We start from the raw sequence: 24,364 nt of genomic DNA on the forward strand, positions 1-24,364 counted from the left end.
GAAAGAAAGAAAGAAGGAAAGAAAGAAAGAAGGAAAGAAAAAGGCATATGAGCAGTGATAAAATCTCTCCCCCAAACTGAGTTATGTGTAAAAAGCTAAAGAACAACAGCTGTATGAATAATCTGAACTTAGAAAGAAATTTCTCTTCCAAACTCACAACTACCCATCTTTTACTCCCTGTCTTCTGAAGGAGTCTGTCATCATTTATCTTACCGCTATGAGCATAACACAGCCCAGTGCTGCCAACTTCTTATGCTGGAAGAACATTTCAATGATTAGTGATTTTTCTTTTGTATCTGTTTGGTTTATGTATGATTTCCAATAGCTCCCTTCCTCTTGATATTTAAAGGTGTGTTACACTACAAAGTTTATCTAAGGTTTCTAGTGGTGACTTCCATAGACAACAAAATGGCTCCTAAAATTCTCAAACCTCATGCTAACGAGGGCTTAAGCAGACTTCTGGACCTTTGAAATTGAAGCAGAGGCAACAAAAACCATAATTCTAGCCTCTAAGTGTTAGAATGGAAAGACTTTGAATAGTATCAAATGAATGAAATCCATCTTTAACATAAGATAACCTTCAACATTTCCAGTGAACTGAGTAAGATTAACAAACCACAAAATCATTACTGAGGTTTGCAAGGACCACCCAGTAGCTTCAAGTTCTAATGTAATTTTTGGATCAAAGAGGAATGGAATCTCTCCATAAGTATTTTATTCAGCCTTTTTAATTCTCCTCTACTAATTGAGCTCGTTTAAACTTCCTATCTGTTATAGCTTCCACAAGCTCTTACTTGAGAACCTCAGCAATCTACCTGAGCAGATTGCTGAGTTAAAGCTAGACTCAAAGTAAAGATAAATTTCTGATGGAATGAGTGTAATGATTGTTACATGGCATAGCTAAGGAATTTAGAGAACTCCATGCTTTCACAAGTTCTGTTTAAAAAGTAACCTTGAATAACTAGGTCATTATCTTGACTGAGGCAATACATTGAATTCACAGAGTTTAACAGTGTATGGCCCACCAAGAACAAAAACAAGAATTCTGTTTTATTCCCATCGATGCTAAACTTGATACTCTCAGTCAGTGAATATCAGTTTTGTCTGTAGCTTCATATCAATCATCTTTTTTTTTTTACTCAATCCAAATTACTAAGTGCTGCTGCTAAGATTCATATAATCATGAACATATTTCATATATAACGTGAAACGTTTCACACATGAATTGTGAATGATGAAGGAGAAAATCAAGTGGTATGATTTAAGATCTACACTTAGTTTACAATCAGATTCCTCTTTAGGATATCTAAATGAGATATCCCCAAAATCATCTAACTAAAGATATGTATTCTACCGAAGTGTTATATCCCAGAGCCAATCCAGGAATTTCAGCCAAGTTCAGGTACTAAACTGAGCATTAGGCTTTTTACTAATGCTAGCAGAGACATTGTGAGATGGCAGTTGCTAAAGTACCAGACCAGTTCTATTCCACCAAATAATATGGAAGTAAGCACACTGCACTATGCTTTTATGGGCAACTGCTGGCTTCAAACTGACATGGCGCTAAAGATAAACTTCTGACGTGACACAAAGCATAGCTGGGTTTTCATAGCACACATTTGGGTACAGTTTGGTAAAAATGAAAAACTTTTCACTTCTACCTCAAAGTTGTAATATTAAATAGTAACAAATGGTAACAATGAGGAAATCTAGGACCTGAAAACACAAAGTCATGAAGAACCTACCAACCTAAACTCAAGACAAGACATTACAAGGCAAACAGCTTTTCTTCCCCAGGTAAGATGTTGAATATACTGGAGGAAACTTAGCAGCACTGGAGAAACATTGCTATCACTCACATGACAAGGCAAAGTCTCTCTCTGAGTCCTGAAAACAGGATCAAGCAGGAACTGTCCTCACAAATGTTTTTGGAGGATGGCTTATGTCCTTGATCCACCTTTGTGCTGGCTACACTCCATGCCACTTTGTACCTGCTGAGTTTGACCATTCACACACCTGCCACAAGTTGGTCCTTTGGCTCTAAGGACACTTATTTGATGGCTCGCTTACACATCCTAAAAAGGTGGTGAAATCACTGCTGAAGAATTTCATGATACATTGTTTATTGCTGGATTTGGTTACACTGGCATCAGCCCAAAAGGAATGGCAAACCAGCATGTATTGTATTTAAACGACGACTGTTTGGAGTAGTCATTTGGTCCCCATGGAAACTTCTCTGAGGAAAATTAAATTTTGCAAGCAGTAAGCTTCCCAGGAAAGAAAAAAATTGACTGCTTTTCTGTAGGCAGTGTTGATTCAGTTTGGACATACAGCACTGAAGTTCAGTTCTTTGGAGCCCCTCCTAAAAAATCAGTTTCTCATCAGTTTATGGGCACTCTTTACTTTTTCTTTTTCTCTATTGTTACACTGATCATGTCCTCCATTTTTCACACTAAAGAAAAGCATTGCGTGTTCCAGTCCTCAAGAACCTCCCACCGACTGCATTTTCTTTCAAAGATAATTGAAAATGCACTTACAGTGACAGCGTCAGCTCCCTCAGCACTCACGAGTGTATCCAATCAGGTCCCATAGACTTCCGTCCTTTTTTGTTTAATAGCTCCCTAACCTGATTGATCTTCATCACTGCAGACTTTCTCACCAGTCTCATGAGCTCAAGAGTCTTGAAGATGGACTTACAATTAAAGATGAAGGCAAAAAGGGAATCAAGTACCTGGGCCTTTTCCTGTCCTTTGTAACTCACAATATTCAGCAGGAGGCTACAGTTATCTTCATCTTCCTTCAGTTGTTGATATACTGGTAGAAGCACTTGTTGCCTTTCACACCTCTGTCCATTTTCAACTCCATATAGACTTCAGTTCTCCTAACCTCAACACTTCATGCTTGGACAGTGTTTTTATAGTTCTCTTGAATTCACCAGATGCTACTTTCACTTTTTATATGTTTTCTTTTTAAAATCTGAGTTTTGTCAGGAGCTGCTCATTCATCTACATAGTCCTCCTGCCATATTCCATTTCCTGAATGTTGGAATAAATTGTTCTCAAGATTCAAGGATGTGATCCTTGGAAAAAATACCCAGCTCTCCTGAATCCCATTCTCCACAGGACTGTCTCCCATGTGATTCTTCCAAGCAGATCCCTGACAAGGTCAGGTCAAATTCTGTTTTCCACTGAAACCAAAGGTTTTGATCCTGCTATGTGCCTTGCTCTCTTCTTTCACAATCCTGAACTCCAACTCTTTGTAACCAAAGCCTAGGTAACAGCTATGACCAGTTCTTATTCTGCAAGCATGAGATGCAGGGAACCACGTCATTGTTATCTCCTCATTCACCTATGGTAGTAAGTAATTTACCACCAATGCACTCCAGAAATATCATGGATTGCTTGTGCTCTTTTTCTTTGACCTAGCCAAATCTCCTCTGTTGCCATCAGAACCAGACGTCCAATCCCTCATCCACAAACTACACTGAGGATAATTTCAATAAAAAACACATTTTTTAATGCAAATATGCCAATCATTTCTAATTTGCATAAGCTATGGAAAGAAGAGCAATCAGGCCTGAGTCATATCCCACTGAGTTAAAACCAAGATATGAAAGCTGCAGCAATCTAGAGTTTGTAGTAAAGTTAACAGTATGTTCCAGTACTGATAACAGCAATACGTCCCAGCTATTGCTTGCAGCCAAGAAAGCCATCCAACCATATTCTGGGCTGCGTCAAAAGAAGCATGGCCTGCAGGTCAGGAAGGTGATCCTGCCTCTCTGCTCTGTGTTGGGAAGACCTCACCTAGAGCAGCGAATCCAAATGTGGAGTCCTCAACACAGGAGAGATGTGGATCTGTAGGAGCACATCTAGAGAAGGAGCACAGAAATGATCCCAGGGTGGAACACCTCTCCTATGAGGACAGGTTGAAAGCTGGGAATGTTTAGTCTGGAAAGGCTCTGGGAAGACCTGAAAGCGGCCTTTCAGTACTTAACAGGGGGCTGTGAGAAATAAGGGGACAGACTCTTCAGTAAGGTCTGCTGTGATAGGACAAGAGGAAGTGGTTTTAAACAAAAATAGATTACTGTGAACATAAGGAAGAATTTTTTTACAGTCAGGGTGGTGAGGCACTGGAGCAGGTTGACTGGAGAGGTGGTGGATACCCTATACCTAGAGACACCCAACATCAGGCTGGACAGGGCTCTGAGCAACCTGATCTACCTGTGAGTGTCCCTGTTCATTGCAGAAGGGTTGGACCTGATGACCTTTAAAAGTCCCTTTCAACTCAAACAATTCTATGAATATCCAGGGGTGTGAACAGTCTCTAACAACTGTGAGGCCAAACCTTCAGAAACTAAAAACAAACAACATAACTAAATGTTCCGTGGGACAAATGCTAACCTTAAGAAATGAATCTCTGAACTAGCATTAAGTACTATATTAATTATGAAAGGATGAATAGCAAAGAAAATGACCACACTTGTGTGTCTGGAGAGTGACTCGAAACAGGAGCTGCACCAGACAGGAAGGAACAGCCCTTAATATCTTAGCGACTGCATAGAATCACAGAACCACCGAATGCTGAATCCCTGGGAGCACGAATCCCAGGCAGCACATCCCTCCCTTCTTCCTTCTCCCCTGTGCTGCCCCAGCCCAGCATGGCCGGGTAGGCCGCCGCCAGCAGCAGCCGCAGGGCCCGGCTCCGCCCGCTGGCGTTGCCACGGCGATCGGCTGTTGCCAGGTAGCCAGCAGCAAAGAGGAGGTCGGGAACCAGCAAGGCCTAAAAATAAAGATGTTGGGGCTTCTAGGTGTGTAGCAGGCAAAATAGAGTAGGGCTCCCTTAAGGTCGCTGCAATTATGGGGTGTTTATGTTATGCAGACTTTGATCACCTGTTAAAATTAGCGTGTTTTTTTTTGTTTGTTTTTTTGTTTTGGTTTGGTTTGGTTTTTTTTCCTAAGCAACAGAAACAACCTAAACATGATGGTAGGAAGATTTTCTAAATCAACACAAGCGTAAGGCAAAACTGCAGGAAAGGAGATAAACTGTTGGGAGCATGTGAAGAAACAGATGAAAGATTAAAAGCCTTCTGAACCTCCACATCAGCAGTCAGAAAGCATGGCAGCTCTGCTGGTTTGCATTGCAGGGTCAGAACTGTCCTGAGGTAGGGGACAAGGAGAGCTGGGCTTCACTTCCACCCACAGACAATCCTTGTGCATACAGACCCCACAAAATAAGGGAAAAGTCAACTCAGAATGCAATGAGATGAGTGCATCGTGGCACTGGGAATTGTGGGGATGTGGGTAGGATGCCTCTAACCAGAACAGTTTACAAAAGCGAGCGTTACGGACACTTGTCAGTGAGAAGGGAAAAGTGGAAGAAAAAATTTCTTCAGTAGAGGTCAACTAAGTGATGACTATGAAAGCAAAAGGTGGCCCTCGCTGCTTCTCCATGGTCACCACATGAAAGCATGACAACCACAAAACTGACTACTGCAGCTGGCTCCAGCATAGCACAAAAAATCACACAAATCCACAGCACCTTTCTTCCAAGGAGCAGTAATTTTAAAGGAGAGAAAGTTGTATGGGTCCCTGAAAACTGAATTATCAGAGTCGAAGCTCATCCTAACCGGTAGCACTTCACAGTTATTGGATCCAAGATCCATGCGGTTTCATGCTACTGGATTGTTAGGAATGGCCCCTCAGTGGTTCCAAGGGATCAGCCAGTGGCAGGAATACAGTGGGGTTGGGCCAAGCTGTGTCTCCAGCTGCCTCCCTTCACAGGAAAAGATCAACAAAATATCGAGTTTTAGTCCTTTTCTCCATGCAAAACAAACTATTCTTTTGGGTTTACTAGAAGAAGATTCCCCAGCACCACCCCTAATTTTTAAGTAAGGAAAGATTGAAGAAACAGTAATTCTTCCTACTAGAAAGGGTTCTTTTTTTCTTTTTTTTTTCTCAACCAAAAAGCAAAATGTTATGCATAAAACTAAAAGTAATTGCAAAATAGGAAATAATTTCCGATTAAAATACGTAAGCTTTTAATGCTTAAGATGATAAAATGAAACATTTGGTGTGTTTTTGTTGTTGTTTTTTTTTTTCTTTTGAATGCTGTTGCTTTTTCGTTGCAAATAACTTGGCAACATAAAATGAATTTCTAAAGCATCTTGATGTTGCAAAATCTGTATGATTCAGCAGTAGCAAAAGCTCTGATTAAAATATGCTGTCCTCTTCTGCTCTGAGAACCCAACACAGATAATATTTTCCCCTTTAATTCTGTCCTGAACATGACCCAGTGATCAGGACAAAACATGTAGCACCTCAGCTGTAATATGATGAAAATAGATCTTCCATTTCCACTCTTTTGGTTTTTTTTCCTCCTATTTCAATACAGGGCATAGCCTCTTTGGAGAATATTAGGCAGAAGTGGCAAATAGAAAATGTCACAATTAAACACTTACTGGTGATGTGGTGGATTTGAGAAACTGAAATAACGTCCTTGTACACAAAGACCTTTCAGTTGTGACATAAAGAAGTAGTGGATTTACTGAGAATATTATAGAAGTATATTTTTAGGCACCCTAAAAAGGCACTAAATAGGCCAAATTTGAGTGGAAAATTAACTTTTTTTTTAATTAAAAAAAAAAAAGAACAATAGAGAGTAAGCTAAAATAATGAGAGATTTCTCTGTTTGTGGCTATTTGTTTTCAGAAAGGATTTAAAATGGAAATGTCTCATCTTGTTAGAAGAATCGTTCTTACCCTTTTCCCTTTGTTCTGGCATCCATCACTGAATTTCATGTATTTTGACTTGCATAATATCAGATAAGATTAATTTGTACAAACATAACCAGACTCAGAAAACTTAAAATAACTGCATCTTAATTCTGCTCATTTCAGCCCAGATCTTGATTTTCTTGTCTGGATGGGTTTCAGTTGCACAGAAAGAGGGGGGAAAAATAAAGTAACAAAAACAAAACAAAAAAACACATGAAGCAAATGCCAACATGATGATAACCCCTTAGAAAGTCACAAATTCAAATACCAAACAAATCTGGCGGGGTTTTTTTTTTCCACTCCTCATGTTCCCTTGGCAAACACAAGCATCCATCCAGGCATGTCTTCCAGAGATTCAATGTTCTCTGAAGTTCAAGAGTTATTTTGAACTCTCTGCATTAGTTTTGTTTATGAAATATAATCGGAGATACTTTGGCCAAGTTCTTGCATACACAGAGATGCCAGTAAGCAGCTCCTCAAAGAGTATGCCTCCTTTATAAAGACATATTGTTTTCTGTGCCATAGATAGGACCCCATTTGTCTCCACAAGGCTGAACTAGTTGGAAATGCTTCCCTCAGTGAGTTCTACATGGAAAGCCTGAACTGAGGAACAGAGGCAGAAAGGAATGCTAGCTGTGCTGGGGCACAGACCCTTCTCTTGGTATAACAGAGGCAGCAGGGAGGATTGTGAGTGGTGTGCAGATACCATCTTTCTAGCATGTACAATGCTAACGGCAAATGAAGGAGCAGGATAAAGCCACCATCAAGTGGCTTTTAAGTGTTTTCCTTATTTTAATTCTTCCGTATTTCTCTATGTGTTTCTTTCACTGTGCTTCAGAACTAAAAAAAAGATAGAAAAGTTCTCTTTTGCATCTTATCAAAATGGAAATGTTTTGCAGATGTGTTGTTGATATCAACTGAAGTTTTTGACAGAAAATTGTCAAAACTTACAATTTCAGGTGCTGAACATAGCAATTAACCTACTCCTTCTCATATTAAACCATTAATTGTAATTGTATATTTAAAATAAACGTACATTACACCTAGCGACAAAATACAATACCAGGGTGGAAGTGAAATTAATCTAAAAATTTTGACACAAATAATTGCTACATTTTGATTCACTCAAAAATGTTGGATGTATATTCTGACTTCAAACTGTTTTCTACTCAATTTTTGGAATTTCTAATGGGAGACAACATTTGGTACTTCACTTGCAAGCAAGTATTGCACTTCAATTTGAAGTATTTTGGGAATGCCAGGCTGCAACTCAGGAATGACTATTAATTTACTTCTAACATATAGGCATTTAAAGCATCTAAATTTACATATCCTTTTACATATCCTCTTAGCTTCATATTGTTTCAAACATTTTTTTCCTGTTGTAGCCTTTAATCTACTTTATATTTTAAGGTTGAAACTACAGCTAGCCCAGGATATATGTGAAAAAGAGCTTCCACAGCACCAACATCACCCATTCTACTATTACCACAAGAAAGAAATGGAAGTTTTGTTTTCAGATAACAAATGGGGTGAGCTGTGATGAGGCATCTATCTGGAGCTGAACACAAGCAAGCAGGTATAACACAACAAACAAAATCCGCACCCAAAAGAAAAGATGGATCATATTCCTTTCAGTTCAAGAAGGAGGATTTCATCTCTGAGATCGCACCTGAGCTCTCTTATCTTAAGAAAACTTCACCTTAAATGCACAGTGAAAATATTATGCCATTTCAGGAAGCACTTCTGTTCTAACTGTGCTGGATTTGCCTCCTGTATCACTTTCTCTATTTTGAATAATTAAATAATGTGACCGTCTCATTCACCCTTAGAAAAAAAAAGAAAAAAAAAGGAGCACCTCATCACTAGAAGGCCAGATCTCTTTGAAATGTCACTGTTTGTCTATGCACAGAAATTAAATGGCAAAGCGTCAATTTAAAATAAAATAGGTAATTTGGAATAGCTTCCCATGAGAACGCATTTTCCATTTTTGTTCACTTGACTTGTCTGTATTTTTGTTCAGTTGTAACTAATTCGGCATGCTACAAGATAATCTTGTCCCTTGACTGAATAAGAATTCCAGACTTTCCAACCAAAAAGTACATATCAAAATTGTTTATTCCATAAACCTCTGTACACTTAGCAGTGAGCGTATTTCATGCCGTTAAATTCTAAACCTAGAACTTTGAATAAGATCATCCCCAGAACCACTGAATTGCAGCTAATTATCACTAAGTACTTGTAATTGACTCAAATCTACTTGAAAGATTCACAAATCTCTTTATGGTTTCTTCTCCACAAAGCAACCCATAAAAATAATTCTACCAACATGAACACTATCTATGTAACCCCATTATAACTAATTGATTAGATGTTGCTTTAAATTTCTTTTCTTCATCCTATCAGTGAGGAAGAAATATGTCCATCAATGTCAGACAGGTTCTATTTTGGCTTGTATATCAATTTAGAAGTTTCAATTGAAGTGCCAGATCTGGCAGTTTCTGGCACCTGTAAAACTACAGTGAAACAATGGGCTTGTATAAGTTTCATTGAGAGTCAAATTTGTACTGTAGAATATTATTGGTGATGATGTGCAAGTAGGAAAGAATCAGGTTTGTCTTTCTTCACTTAGTCTGCAAAGCTGACAGCAAAAATATCTGTAATCTAAATATATTTGATCTGAAGCTATATAGAGAGAAACATGACAACCTATCACATCTTTTTTCTTTTTAAACAAAGTCATATTTCTGAGAAGAACTGCAATTGAAGGAGTCTTTCAAGTTTCGAGGTCTAAGCCAGTTACGAAAGCAGAAAGCCAGCATAATGAAAATGCAAGGCTCCTGTCAGACTATTTAATTCATGTTAAACAAAGAAATTTGTATATTAAATAAATAAAATAAATACATTTTATATACAAGTAAAGAATTAGCGTATCCCTCAGAAGGATAGCTTTCCCTCAGAAATGTACAAGAAAATTCATCATAACTTGGTTCTCAACACATCCTGTGTTCTGGAAAGCTTCCTAAGATGGGCTAGAAATCAACCTGTTCATTAGCTGTAATACTGCATTATTTTCCTTCCAAGAGATGCTTGGAGAGAGAGGTCAGGAGACCCACCAGGCTCCCTCCCATCTGTCTGCCCTATGACTTCAACCTCACTTCTTCAGAGGATCCACAGTGTTCCTCAGAATTTTTTCTCAAAATAACCTAATATGCTACACTAACATTGGCAACAGCATGCTTTGAAATCCAGATACATTATTTTGGAAGGCTAGTATCACACAGATATATATTTTCTTTTATATATAGTTTCTTTTATATTTTTTCTTATTCTAGACTATCTCACCACCTTCAAACAACAAACAGAACTGTATGTGTGGAATACAGGTGAGACTGGCTGGAAAACAACACATTAACATATTGAGAACATTTGAAGTTTTGACTTCTGCTTCTTTTTTGATCTGCATAAGTAGGACTTGATCACAAACCTCCCACACCTTGTGTATGTACTGATTTATACTAATCTGTACCTGTTTTGCTGAAATTCTATCAAAGATGTGATATAATCAGCATCAAAACTCAAAGGTCTTTTGTGAGGATAATGGCAAAGATTTAATCAGCTTTAGTTATGACTAAGTAAGGAACAAACTGACATGGAATAAATATAACATGGACCTCCAAGTATGGCGTCAAAGGTTAAGAAATAAAAAGAGAGGAAAAAAAAGTAGCATAATGCATCTTTTTGATTCAATTAACAAGAGGCACAAAGGAAAAAAACACAGATGTTGATCAGCATCTAGAGGACATGAGAGAGGTTGTTTTATACTGATATTTCCAACTCTTTTCAAAGGTCTCTTTCTGAGTAAAAATCTTTCATTTATGATCTAAGAAAACTTGAGCATCATCAGCATAACAGTCAAATTAAACTCAAAAATTATCTATCTTTCATGCCAATAACACAGTCCACAAATATACAACAATTAAAACAAAATTGGTATAATTCACATCCATCTTTGGGATGAACATCCTTGTGCAGAGATCCAAGTGCTAAATGGATGGACAGTGCATAAACCCCTCCCCCAAAACAAAAGGCAACAGTTTTTGGGGCAGGAGTATGGATGGAATTTGACTTCCAATGGATTTACACTTCATGTCTTCTTCCTCCATTCGAATGGCAAGAAGCTCAAGTCAACTTATCTTCCTCATCATACTTACACTGTACTTCTCTACCTCATCAGCTACCTGCAATAACAGCTATCTGAAAAATACTTTTTGTTCCTCCCTGTATTCCCATTGATTCATCATACTGTTCTCATGGTTCCTCTACCTTACCCTCCTCTAGCATTCCGTGTTTGCTCCAAACCTCACTGACCTTTCTTGGTTTGGGCGAGTCATAGAAAGATTTTGTCTGAAACCAAACATGTCTTTGCTGAGGTACTGTGCATGTGCTTGTATGCTTCTCTTACTGCCAGTTGCCAAACTTAATGGATAATAGCTGGGTTTTCTCTGAAATTCTCTCACTAGTGTTATTCACAGGGTTTCTCTCCATTAATCACCCACTCTTTTCAAAAGTGTTTTAGGAACTTAACATCTTTGAGACCTCTGTCTCTATGTTACTTTTGATTAACATTTGCCAATGAATTCAAAACTTATTAGCAGAAGACTGACAGAAAGTGCTATCACTTCTGCTTTTTTCTTGAAGAACGCATGTAAAAAGAAGCAGTTCAAAGAGCTGTCACTCACACTGTTATTCTTTCTTCTGCCACTAAGTCCTTCTCAGATTCAGCACAGCTCTTCTTGATATATTACACTTTTTCCTGACCATATCATCTAGAGCTTCATACAGATTTAAAAGAAATTGAAAGGTGTTTTGCGCTAGGTCACTGACACAAGTGTGATTATAGTGTGATTATAGTTCCATACCACAAATCTTAACTTGTCTTTGCAATGGTAAAATCAAGGGATAGGCCTGCATTGGTCGTTCTATGAGGTCAAGTTCCACCTTTACAGAACAAAGGTATGAATGTGTCAGAAAGATCTGGATCAAGCAGCCAAAATGATATTTTATCTGGGTTATTAAGGCAATCTGTAAGGGTGGGGAAATTTTTTAGAACAAATAAAATGCTTCTGCAGACCCTCTGATAGAACTTCCTATCCTAGATATGCTTGGGTATTTTGTTTCTATTAATTGCTGCTTTAAATCATTTTAATAGTTCAGTATAAAAGTAACAGTCAATCAAGAATGTTGGTCATTTTCATTCAAAAACTTCCTGCAGTGCTTAAATATAATGTTCCTTCATTTTTCTAAGTGGGACTGACTCCTGTTTCATCAGATTGAACGTGTATTACTGTCACTTTTGATTGAATATACTGCAGCTCCCAGTTCTGAATGGAGCCCCACACGAAGGTCCCAGGTGTAGCATGAATAACTATACAGTGATCAGAGCACTTGAACCAGTGTTTGCTGTGTCCCAGATTGATCTTTCAACCACAAGATGCTGTTTGTGATAAAAATGCTGTCAGCAAGGAATTCCAACCAAGATCAGCCCTTTTCAGAGTAGCTGCAGAATCTTGTCTGTGGAATTTGAAGACCCTTATGAGAAACCAGAATCTAAAAAGTGATCATTTCTCAGAACTTTGCTAAGTTTAGATTTCCTTTGATGCTCCTTTGACCCGAGACACGTTTGTTCTCAAAACGAGAGCAAGAGGAAAGCCTAGCGAAACTTCAAAGTAACCTCAAGATATTAACACCTCAGAGATGCTATCATTGCTAGCAAGGAAGAGGATTCTGTAGAACATATTTGAATTTTTCTGATTTTGTGAAAGCCTATAGACCTGCAGCATGTATTAGCTGATCTCATCACAGCTATGACCAAAGTGCACAGGCGCATCTTGGCTAAGTTAATTCAGACAAAGGAGTACTACAAATGAACCCAGGTCAAATCAAGGAGTGGGTGCAAAAGATAGCTCTATGAGAAGGAAAGCTTTCTGGCTAGAAGAATGTAACTGGCAAAACAAAAATATGGAAGCTATATATGTACATATATATACACATATATATTTACTCCACAGAAAATGGCAAACTCCATGAAGCACTGTTATTAGCCAGACAGACTACAGAATAAATGTTTTTTTTTCTAGCATTTCTTATCAAAATGTGATTGTAACTGGAAGTGACACATTATTCTAACTAAAAGATTTGTCATAAAAAGCAATTAATCTAGGAATAATCAAAAATAAAGTTTGAAAAATTGATTTCTAGCCCTTCACTGCCTACATGTGGGAGTTCAACATAACAGATATTTCATTCTTGGCACACTGGCACATTGAAGAGGTATTTAGAAGATGGTTTCCTCTCTCCGCAAGCTTTGCTGCTGCAGAGAACAGTGTGACTTTTGCAGGTATATATTAACATAAGAATCGTAGATATCCTAAGTGGTTTTGGTTGTTGTTCACCTTTTTTCAGTGCAGTTTTGGGATCGTTAGACCTCATATGTTTATTAAAAAGATAAGCTATTGGATATGAACTAAGCTTTTCTGTAAGAAACAATACTTTACATCTTGATGTCCCAATGAAATGTAAGGATATTGAGGACAGGAAAAAAAAAAAAAAGATACCTCTTTCTGAAGAGTTAAAACACCTAATTTTCTTTCTGTTTTTTTCAGTTTTGCATGTAAAAAATATTTAGAATGTGTTTCCTACACACTTCAAATCCAGTGTGTCTGAAAAACTGGAATGGCATGAAAAGAAATTAGTACTAAAATGTTCTGTACAATTAGAATAAAATGTAAAGTTTTAGACTAGAATGGTCCATCTACCTCTGAAGTTCAATCTAACTTCAAAGCTGGCTCTGACTGTGTGGAAGCTTAGACCAGATGGATCTGATGAGGTCCCTACCAACCTAATTTGCTCTCTGATTTTCTTTTCTTTTCAATAGCAAGCTTTGCAGACTAACAGTAGAATCTTACAATGTCATGAGTATGCCCTAATATAATGACTCTTCTTCAAGTTCTACCCAATGTTCTTTGCAAAATCTGTTTTCAAAGCATACCTTACACTGCACAACCATCTCCCCAAGCCAGTCATCTTTCAGGCTCCCACATATTACAAACTCCTTTATCTTTTCCTAAAAGCATCCATCAATTCACATCCCTTTGAATCCTGAAGCTGGAGGATCCCTGATGGAATTCTGCCTGAAGAAGGAACTTCTGTGCTTCTATACTAAGAAAGCACTAACTGCCGAACTAATGCCAAAGTCCATTTTTATTTGTTCAGTTTGGCATTTCCAACAGTAGTGTGAGTGAGAAAACAGCCACCCAAAATCCAGCCCTTAAGCATTCACTATGCAGTAGGTGCCCTTGGGCCATTCTTTCTTTTTTTTTCCCTGCGTGTTCTATTTTCACCTGACTGCCCCAATTAGACTAAATATGTTCATATAGTAAATACTGAAATAACCTAATCAAAATACCATGCAGTGTGTCAAGTCTGTCACGCCACTTAGAGTTTCAACTCGCTAATTAGCTTGAACAGCATATGGAAATAGGTAGCATGAGGCCACACAAAGTACTATGATTTCAACCAGCTCCTTTGTAATGCCTTAGTCTTCAGATGTCTCCTGCAATGACTACTGTCTTTTAATCTGCCATAAACAAAAAGATTTCAGGAATGCAACCATCGTAGTTTGCTACCACCATTTCCTCAGTGCAGCCTGTGGATCAGTGATGCTTCATTACTTTTTCAACAGAATGAAAACAATCCAAGAGTCAATATGAGGTTTCAGTGTGCAACCTACCCTTGAGGAAGATATCATGGTGTTTAACAGAACATAGAGACTTTCTGATGCAGATAAATGTGCATGCATGCATACACACCCACACCCACACCCCCCCAAAAAAAAAGAAAAAGCAAATAGATTGCCCTTTCCTTGGCACTGCAAAAGTGTCATCTCTGGCTTCATTTTATTATCACTGAGGAATGTGCTTGTCTTTGACTCTCTCTGACCTTTAAGACAATTGTCTGCTAATGCTACAGTGTACAAGTGTGCCTGAAGCACACTGAAAAACTAGACTGGCTTCTGGATATGCATAGTGCACGCAAGCAAAGAAAGCCTTTTTAATGCTGAACAGTGACAGTCGAACCACTGGAGGTTTGAGGTTCCTTTGTGCACACCAAACAAACGATTACCCAAACCTCTAACCAAAACTCTTCAGTCTTTTAACACAGATGGAAGTCTTTCAAGAGCAGGTGTGAGAATTCAAGCTCCTTGTTTTGTTGTACAGTTTCAGGTCTCTCTGGAGCAACTGCCCTCCCACGATGCAGGTTTTGCACAAAGGGCCATCACTAGAACAAGTGCAGAGTACATGAAGACGAACAAAAGAGAATGAACTTGAAGAGCTTAACAAAAGTGCAAGATCAGAGCCTAGAGTGAGAGACTCCAATTAAAATCTGAAAGATTTGACAGATACTTCAAAAGTAGTCTGATCTACGTTTAGAATTGACTCTATTCTTTACGAAGTCCTTGAACTAATTTTATCTGGACCGATTTGTAACAGGCTGCCCCAAGTGCTGTGTTAAAACAGTCCTGGGGATCTTACACCCACACTGATACACAGACTTCAAATTTTAAGACTCTGAATAATTGGAGTTTTTTTCGTCTGGCAAACTGACCAGCTAGCTACCATTAAAGGGAATGTATTGTAGTGATTCCATAAGGCAAGCAATAGGACAGCAGGTAAGATAGCACAGATTATAAGGAAAATTTAATATAGCAGCCAATAGAGTACACACAATTGTTACTATATTAAACGTAAGGAAAATGCCAGCAACCACTACAACAAAGTGTGTAAATACAGTGCTTTCTGTGAACACCCAGAAATGAAATTACCACTGATACCACTGTCTACACCACCGACAAGGCAGCAGTGAAAAGAATGACTGAAACAAATGGGATTAGAACAAGAAAAAGCCAAGACTGTACAGTCCACTGCCTTTCTTTACATTCCTCCTCCACAGTACCACAGAACTGCAAGGGTTGGAAGGGGCCTCAAGAGATCATTGAGTCCAACCACCTTGCTAAAGCAGTAGCCTACAATAGGTCACACAGGTAGGCATCCAGACAGGTCTTGAATATCTCCATAGAAGAGTATACTCCACAACCTCTCTGGGCAGCCTGTTCCAGTGCTCCATCATCCTCACTGTAAAGAAGTTCTTCCACATGTTTGTGTGGCTAGGCCATTGCTCCTTGTCTACACACCACCAAGAAGATCCTGGCCTCGTCCATTTGCCTCCCACTCCCCTTTAGATATTTATAAACATTAATCAGATCCTCCCTCAGTCTTCTTTTCCTCCAGCTGAACCAACCCAGGTTACTCAGCCTTTCCTAATAATATTCATTATCTTGAATTTTAGCTGGGACAGAAACCAAACTTCCACAAAATTAGAAATCAAGATTTTACCCAAAGAACATCTGCATTAATATTTACCCAAACCCTCAAACTCTGCCAAAGCTTTACAGGATCGGGAGGGGCGGGGGGGGGGGGGGGGAAGGGAAGCAACCAAGCACCAAACTCCTTTGAAAGGCATTGAAGACAATCCTGCGTGAGCTTGTTCACTCAGCCAATTATGGTCAAATATTAGCAGCAACTTTTGTGATGTGGGCACTACTGATGATTTATAGAGAGACTATTACTGTAGCAGCGAAACATTTACTAGAAACTGGACAGAGGCCACCAATTCATTTCACACATGCTATTGAAGCAGCAAAACGTTCTCGTTTCATTACTAATTTGAGCCAAAGTTATTCAGTTCCTTTAAATCAGTGTTTCTCATTAGTCTGCTTTAGGTTCAAAAAGCCTGCTTGCAATCTTTATGACTATTTATATGGCTTTTAAGCACTTAGTTTAGTGTAGTTCATTAAATGAGGGTTAATGTAATTGAAACATCCTTGTGAAACATACATGGGCCTTTTTCTAAAACTTTGCCTGTTGCTATACATTTGAATAATTTTGCAACAATGAAGGCAGTTTAATAATGCAAATGGTATTGCTATTATTAGTCATTTTCATCAATCTTTTTGATTATTCATGAGGGAAACTGCAAAGCAAAGCCAGCAAGTCCCAAGTAGGCTGGGACATGGATGCCCATGGTTTGTCCACAGAGGGGCATAATGAAACAATAGGAACAGAAGAATGTAAGTATAAAATTGAGCAGAGTCACATATCATCTTTAACACCAAGACATCATGTAATGCACTATCTATACTCAATTCTAGGATGTCTTAGCTACCAGACTATGGAATTATTTGCTCCCAAGCTTTCCTGTTGGAGATGACTTGTTATGTACAAATGAATACACCAGCTCCTTCCAGTCCAGTCTTGAAACTTTTTCACTCCTCTGTGGTGGATGTCCTAACTGTGGACATGGATTTAGTCCTCACTTCTTATTGCTGTAATTATGTTCACCAAGAAGAGTAGTTGTGTTAGGTAAAATCCAATAATTATTCTGTGATACAGTATTTCTGGCATTTGTTGGGTAGAAGAGCCACTGCTTCAGTTGCTAATCTGCTTAATGATTTGAATGTGGATAACCCACATCTCCAGTGAGTGCCTTGGAGACTGAGCTCTCAGTGGCTGCTACAGCTTCTGTTTGTGAGACTATATGGTTGTGTGAGATGTTTTCTCAAGTAAGCCATAAATTCCACCCTGAATCTGAAAAGCTCTTCAGGAAGTACCCATTGTGACATCTCTGCTAATCAGAAAATTCCATCCTGACCTTTATGCAACCTGTACACTGGAAACTCATGTTTCTCCAGACTGGATTTGAATTAGAGAACACTGCTGCTGATAGCTTTCTCCTTAAAAATGAGGTTTTCAGCTCAGAATTCTCACTTCCCACCCTGTTTCCTCCATTTCTGTATAAACAAGACACAATATAGGCATCCCAGGTGAAAGGCTTGAAATTATGAAGATGCAATGACTGGTGAATACCCCAAGTTTCCTGCCACTCATTTTAACAAGCACACTCAGCTGACCATTTTCCTAATCTTGCTTCTCATACAGAGATGAATGCTGAGTATGTTACTGCAAAGAGGAATTAGCTTCTACCATTTATTCTCCCTTACAATACAAACCAGGACAATATGCGCACCCAAAACCAAAGTTTGGAAACAAATCGAAGACAGGCTTGGAAACAATGTGCTTGTATTTCTCATGAGATAAGACAATCAAACTTTAATCCACAGCACTGGATGTTACAGATGCAAGGACTAAACTTGCTTAAAAAACACTGCACTTCAGTTCAGACTATGATGTGTTGGAAAAAAAAGAAACAATCAGACAAAAATCAAACCTCCAGTACAAAGTTCAGTCACTGAAAGAATATTTGCAGATCATCTCACTCAAACAGCATGCTTCATATGACTCAGGTAATAAACCCTAAGTTTATGTTTGTGATGTATCAGCCAGTCTCTGAGGACAGTCTCTTGAAATGTATTGTAACTGCACAAATAGATTTTGTTACTTGCTGTGACTGTTAAGGAGAAAAGACGACTATGTAGGTGGGGAGACAGCAGAAAAGAAGTAAAATAAGGCAAGTCCCAGGGAAGAGAAGCTTATGGGAAAGTTGCTCCCCCTCCCCCAATTAAATTTGTTTTTAACACAGCAGCCACGCTTTCAAAGGATTATAACCCAATCTCGTCAAAACCTATGGCATTAGACCAACTTGCACAGGCTGATGATCTAGCTCCAAGACCAGTACTCTAATTCACTGCAAACCATTCCATCTTCACAAATAGCTCATCGCCATAAGAGTCTCATATGGGCAGAAAGGTTCTCATCTCACAGGCTTCCCATGAACTTTAATTAAATAACTTGTAGCAGGAGTCCAGAGGCACCAGCCTGGTTTTAATTGTGTTTTCACTAAAGCAAGTACTGCTATCGTCCAAACAAACTGTGAGTTCTTCAGTGTGGCCTGAACTGCCTCTGCAAAACCCATGTGAACTGCGAGTTCCAGCATGCACTATTTGAAATACAGTACGGTAAAGAAATTAAATGCTATGGCTAGCAATGTAGATGGTCAAATTTTAAAGCTACTTGTTTAAAAGCAAAACAAACTGTTGTACTTACTTTACTGCCAAGAGAAATAATAATGCTGAGCTACTGTTGTGGAAAGCAGCCTTACACAATAGACAAACAGCACTTGCAAATACATACAGAAGTCTCCCAATGCTGATCAAGTAATATAGACGCACTACCTTCCTAACAGAAAGGAAAAAACCAACAACAAATAAAAGGGCTATACTTATCCTCCAAATGAAACCTGGCAAAGAAAGATAGTAGTTTACACACAAGGTCCACCCTATGCAGTTTTGGTTTAACATCTGCTGCAAGAGTAGATTTTCCCACAAAGCCCCTACAGTTATTAACATTGAGAAAATAGGATTATTGCCTGAACAGCACGGAGATGAAAAACTGTTTGTATCCGCGAGCTCCCTGCTTATTTAGAAAGCACGGAATGCTTTTTCTCCTGATAACACATCAGAAGATCAACTTTGGGAACATAAACCTTTCGGACTATTTTTCACTTTCTCTCCTCCCCACAGATGACCTGTAATTTTTTCTAAGTGACACAGATTGCACAAATTCTTGCATCTTCCTACCACATGCTTGGGAAGGGTTTTTGAGAGATTAAATTCAAGGATTCAAAATCATAATATTAGAATAATAAAGAATGATTTGGAGGGCTTCCTACCACAGCAAGCTTGTCATGAAGTACTTAAAATCAGTCATCACTATTATATAAGGAGGTAAGTGTCTCTCAGGTTTTTATTTCAGACCCTAGCTAGAAAACTGGAAAACACTTCAGAGGAAGAGTGGATGAAAACACTGGCCCTGCTGATGGTTGCTAGGCACCAGGCAATGCATTGAGGCCTACAACAAGACAAGTTTCAAGCAGATTTAGATATTGTCCTAATGAACGTAAAGTGTCATTAAAAACCCAGGGATGCTTTAAACAATTTGGCCCAAACTGTTCAAAAAGGAAAGTCATTTTGTCTTACCTTATTCTTTAAAAACAGATACAAAGCTCACGTGGGTGTACACACTGAGAGTTGCAAACACACAATTGATCACACTCAATTCTCAAATTAAGGAAAATTAAATAGCGTTCAAGACTCCTGCTGAACACAGCCCCAGTGATTCACTTGCAGAGTGCCCGTCACAGCATAGGAATGTGAATCCTACCCAAAACCCTATATTTCATTCCTGAAAGTGTTTACATCTTCACAGCTTTGGCTGTACATCATTAGCCAGGATGGATATCTTCGGCACCTACAACCTTGTCCTGCTTTGTAGTGGGTTCAGGCCCGCTCTGGACAAACCTCTGCTGGTCACAGAACATGTGCAATAAGTTGTACATTTTGAAGAAGCACTTCCAGGGGCAATGTGCTCCCTTTGAGTTCATCTGGCTGGAGTCCAGAGCACAGTGTACTTCTGTGACCATAGTAAAGCATACCAGCGGGCAACAAAGAATCCAGAAGTGATCTGCAGTGAAGACCATCTGATCCAGTCTCCCACTCCAAGAAGGGCCCTGATGTCCAAGCAGACTTCAAGTAATTCTATCCTTAAATAGATTCTGTTTCAGAGTCTGAACAGTTTGGGGAACTTGTAGTTATTTATGTGTTTTTGCAAGCTCAAGTCTTTGGTGACAGCTGTTTTTGTGGAAGCATGACACTGCCTCACCCATGTCTGTCTTTCTAGAAGATGACTGGAAATAACATCTGAAATCAGCCAAGATATTGAATATAAATACAATCTTCTCAGTTGTCCATCTGCTTAAAGTGCTTCTGTGAACATAATTTGATCCTAGCACTTTCTTTCCCCGATTCCCCCCTAACTATTATTACTGGTACTTAATTAAAAGAGAATTTAAAAATAAGAAAAGCACAATCACCCTCAAGCCAAAAGACTCCAAACAATCCTGAATCAGCTGGGAGCTGATAAAAAAGCAGTTACACACACGAACTCCTTTCCAGAAGTTCTGTTCTCTGTTATGGCCATGCTAAGTTTCTATATTTAAAACAATGAAGATTTAGGTTCCTCCGTATTTTTGCAATACAGAGAATTGCCTAGGTCACCTGCCACTAGGACAGAATCCTCTCCTTATATATGCACTTACCTGGCATTACATCTTCAGAGCATTTATAGTCTGTATGTTATTATGCTTTTGTTGTGTAAATTTGTTGCACAAAAACCTGTGCTCCCATCTCCTAAGGACATCTGGACATTTGGAATTTCCAGTATTTGAAAGTGTTTTTTTAGGCTACAAAGAATTTGTTCTATTTCATGGTTATACCGTGAGAAACTTACCACCTTTTTTTTCTTATTCAGTTCACTTTTGGAGCAAAATCATAGAATCATAGAATCCATCTAACTTTCAACCTCATTTTTAACAATTTTCCTTCAAGTCACAATAATGAAAACATGTAAATTGCTATAGTAGCACTCTTAATAACTCAGACTTCCATCAATTAGAAGCTGGAATACTCTTAGCCCTCTATAAAGGGGCCAAGTATGAATTTCTGTCATTATGAACTAATAAAAATTACCATCATTTTAGGAAATGCTTATCCTGTTGTCTCCAGCTTCTCAACCAGTTCAATTAGGTTGTGATCCACATAGCTGCATTATTAGCACAGGAAAAAGAAACAGGTAATGGGGCAGTTTAGAGCAGTAGCTGAGGTGAGGAATCCCTCGAGACCTGCATGGTTGGAGGACAAATGAATCCTGCTCACTGATGCCCAAAGTGGAGAGGAACAGAGTTTGACTTCCTAGACAAACCCAGAGACAGCTAAATATAACAAAAACCTGCATTCACCCAGCTATGGCTGCTGCAAGCTGTCTGCTCCACTGTATTGTGTCACTGCAGATAGTTGTCCCCAGGGCTCAGGCAGTAGCACGCAGAGCATCTGCCAATGATTCAGCAGCCACATGTCACTGTGCAGTACACTAGCATGATTCCCAGGACAGGTGAATTTGTCTTTATGACAATTGAAATCGGGTGGCCAAGGGAACGGCACAGAGTGCTATCATTTGGTATGTTCTGTGATGCCTTCTTTGCCTCCACCAGTTCCAGCAAAGGTTCTGAGTCCTCCTCCCGTCTTTATGTACTCCAATAAGCTAAGTATTTATTATGCTGTTATTCATACATACAAAGAACTGTTTCCTTAAAATATATCCCTGTGTGTCATTCAATGATTTAATATTGAGTTAATCATAGTATTCCCTTGATGCTTTCATAGTAGGTTTTAATGTATTATCATACAGGTCTTTTCATTATTTAGATTCTGGCACAATGTGCTACAATTCTGCTATTACCTGTATTCACTGATATTTGTAACCAAAGCCAAGAATCTGAAAAGTGACTGCTAGGAGTTAGTATTTTATGTCTATATTTAGGCATCTAAAGCAGCGATTTGATTTTCAGAAGCGCTGAGCATACAGCTGCTACTTTAACTTTCAAGATACAAGAATAAGGGCCACCGAAATTTAGATGTGTATTTTTCTTGCTAAAAGAAAGTGTGCTTTTCAAACTTTATTCCCTTTTATTTTCATGACGCAGCCAGAAAATTTGACAGGTAAAGCAGTCTGGCTGAATAAATAAAAGCTTTTATAGCAATACTGGAATTCATTCCTACAAGAAACGAGGGAGTTCAGAACTTTAGTGAGTTTTAAAAGGAATGCTCATAAATAAAATGTATTGTAGAGTCTCAGCCAAACAGTATGAATATTTTCCTTCTCAGATAGGATTACACGTCATAATGGATTTTCCTCTTCCATTCGTCTATTCAGATACCACTGTAGTTCTCTACCAAGTGAAGGACAGTGAACATGAAAGAAAATATGAATTTATTGTTACTGCAGTTATGGAAACTGCAGTGTTGCTATGAGGCACCCTAAAGCACTACTCTGCCCATGTTCAAAATCCCACACTTCCATTCTTAAGTTCAATCTTTTTAGATTGCATCGTATGTGGACATAAACAAAAACAGCTGTATTTGTCCTTCTTGGTCTTAATGCCAATATATATTCAAGAGTTTACCAAGAATACAGATTTTGACATTCCACACCAAAGGGAACAATATTCAGACTACTGAATTTCAAGCACAACCATAATATGAAAGCTCCACCATGCCAATATGAAGTTGGAGAAGAAATCAAAACAAAAATAAATTCCTAAGTAGTATCCCATAGAGTAACCACAAATCTAGTCCAGTAATCAGACACTGATTTCTGAAGTTTCACAAGCAAACACCAAATCCCCATTAGATACACTAACAGTAGAAATCTGTAAACATGGAAAGAGTAGGGGAAGTTTGTTGATTCCCACAGGCAACTCTCTTATGTCAAAGCATGTGACATAATTAATCTGTATAGTCGTGGCTTTATTGCATTGAAGCCCAGTCACCACACTGTTTTATCAGTAAATCCTACAGTTTAACAAACATCTTCATAAAGATTTCACAGATTTCTCCAAGACATTTAATGCAAAGAGAACAAAAACACTTGTGTTTCTAGCGAACATGTTTTCTGTTCCTACAATAGTGTACTATGAAGTCTATGGAAAACAAGACAAAGGCAAACAATGCCAAAGGTATTCTTCCTTATCCTGGCACAAACTAGAAGTTGCCCCTAGTCCACCAGCTAATTTAAATAACATAGCTGGAATAGTGTCAAGCCTGTCAAAGAGCCAGACATGCTTACACATCTTCTCTGCCAGCTGTGTAGCTCTTCCAAATGACTTGCCATGCATGAAGAAAAGATGGACAAGTCTTTTTGCCCTAATCCACTACCGTGTGGGAACAAAGTCTTAAAGACAGTGACTCCCTACAATGACTGAAGTTGAATTATTATATTTTTAAATTTGATTTGAATAACTTTGAATCTAGCAGAAAGCTCTCATTCTGTCCTGATCCTACATCAACATTTTATACCACGTAAGTGTGTAACAACAAATCTCACTATTTATTTTACTTCAATGTTTTTTCTTTCAAGAATGGCATACAGAATTTAGACTGTGCATATCCCATAAGTTTAAGAGATAAACAGAGGAGAAGGGAGAACTGTGACGGCCACACAATGGGTATGCAGCTCACCTCAATGACTTTATTTGAACTTGCCAGTTGTAAAGCATTTTTTCTTAACATTGGGCATGTTCACCAGTTTTGGACACGGTTATCATAACCTGTAGTTTACAAGAAGCTGTGCTTCTTCCAATCTGGAATTATTCTATATCTGTAAAATATCTGAAGGTAATGAGAAACTGCTGTCTTCTTGTTGCTTCTCTCCATAAGAACCACTTTCCTTACTCATTTATTTTAATTCCATCATGACAAAATCGGTAACTTTTGACAAATAAAAAATTAAAATGAAAATAAAAATAAACCATAACCCTCTGGCCACAGTCTGAAAACAGTCAATCACAAATTAATTTCCAAATACCATAGTTATATTCACGATTCTTGGAGCTTAATACATTCAAGTAATGACTCCCTTCTCCTCCTTTTTTGATAACGTTCCACAGCTAAAGAAGGTGAAA

At 38.5% G+C, this 24,364-nt stretch overlaps 1 protein-coding gene and 1 long non-coding RNA gene across 2 annotated transcripts in view; one reads left to right on the forward strand and one right to left on the reverse strand.

The window, feature by feature from the left end:
* CACNA1C (calcium voltage-gated channel subunit alpha1 C) overlaps positions 1 to 24,364 on the reverse strand; it is a 451,547-nt gene that overhangs the window by 338,072 nt on the left and 89,111 nt on the right. The window lies entirely within an intron of this gene.
* On the forward strand, positions 4,518 to 5,095 carry LOC116653588. Its single transcript, XR_004307693.1, has 2 exons — positions 4,518 to 4,807; positions 4,959 to 5,095. It is a non-coding gene; the product is annotated as an uncharacterized LOC116653588 (long non-coding RNA).

Source organism: Coturnix japonica, chromosome 1, assembly GCF_001577835.2.
Source record: "Coturnix japonica isolate 7356 chromosome 1, Coturnix japonica 2.1, whole genome shotgun sequence".
Classification (NCBI taxonomy): Eukaryota; Metazoa; Chordata; class Aves; order Galliformes; family Phasianidae; genus Coturnix; species Coturnix japonica.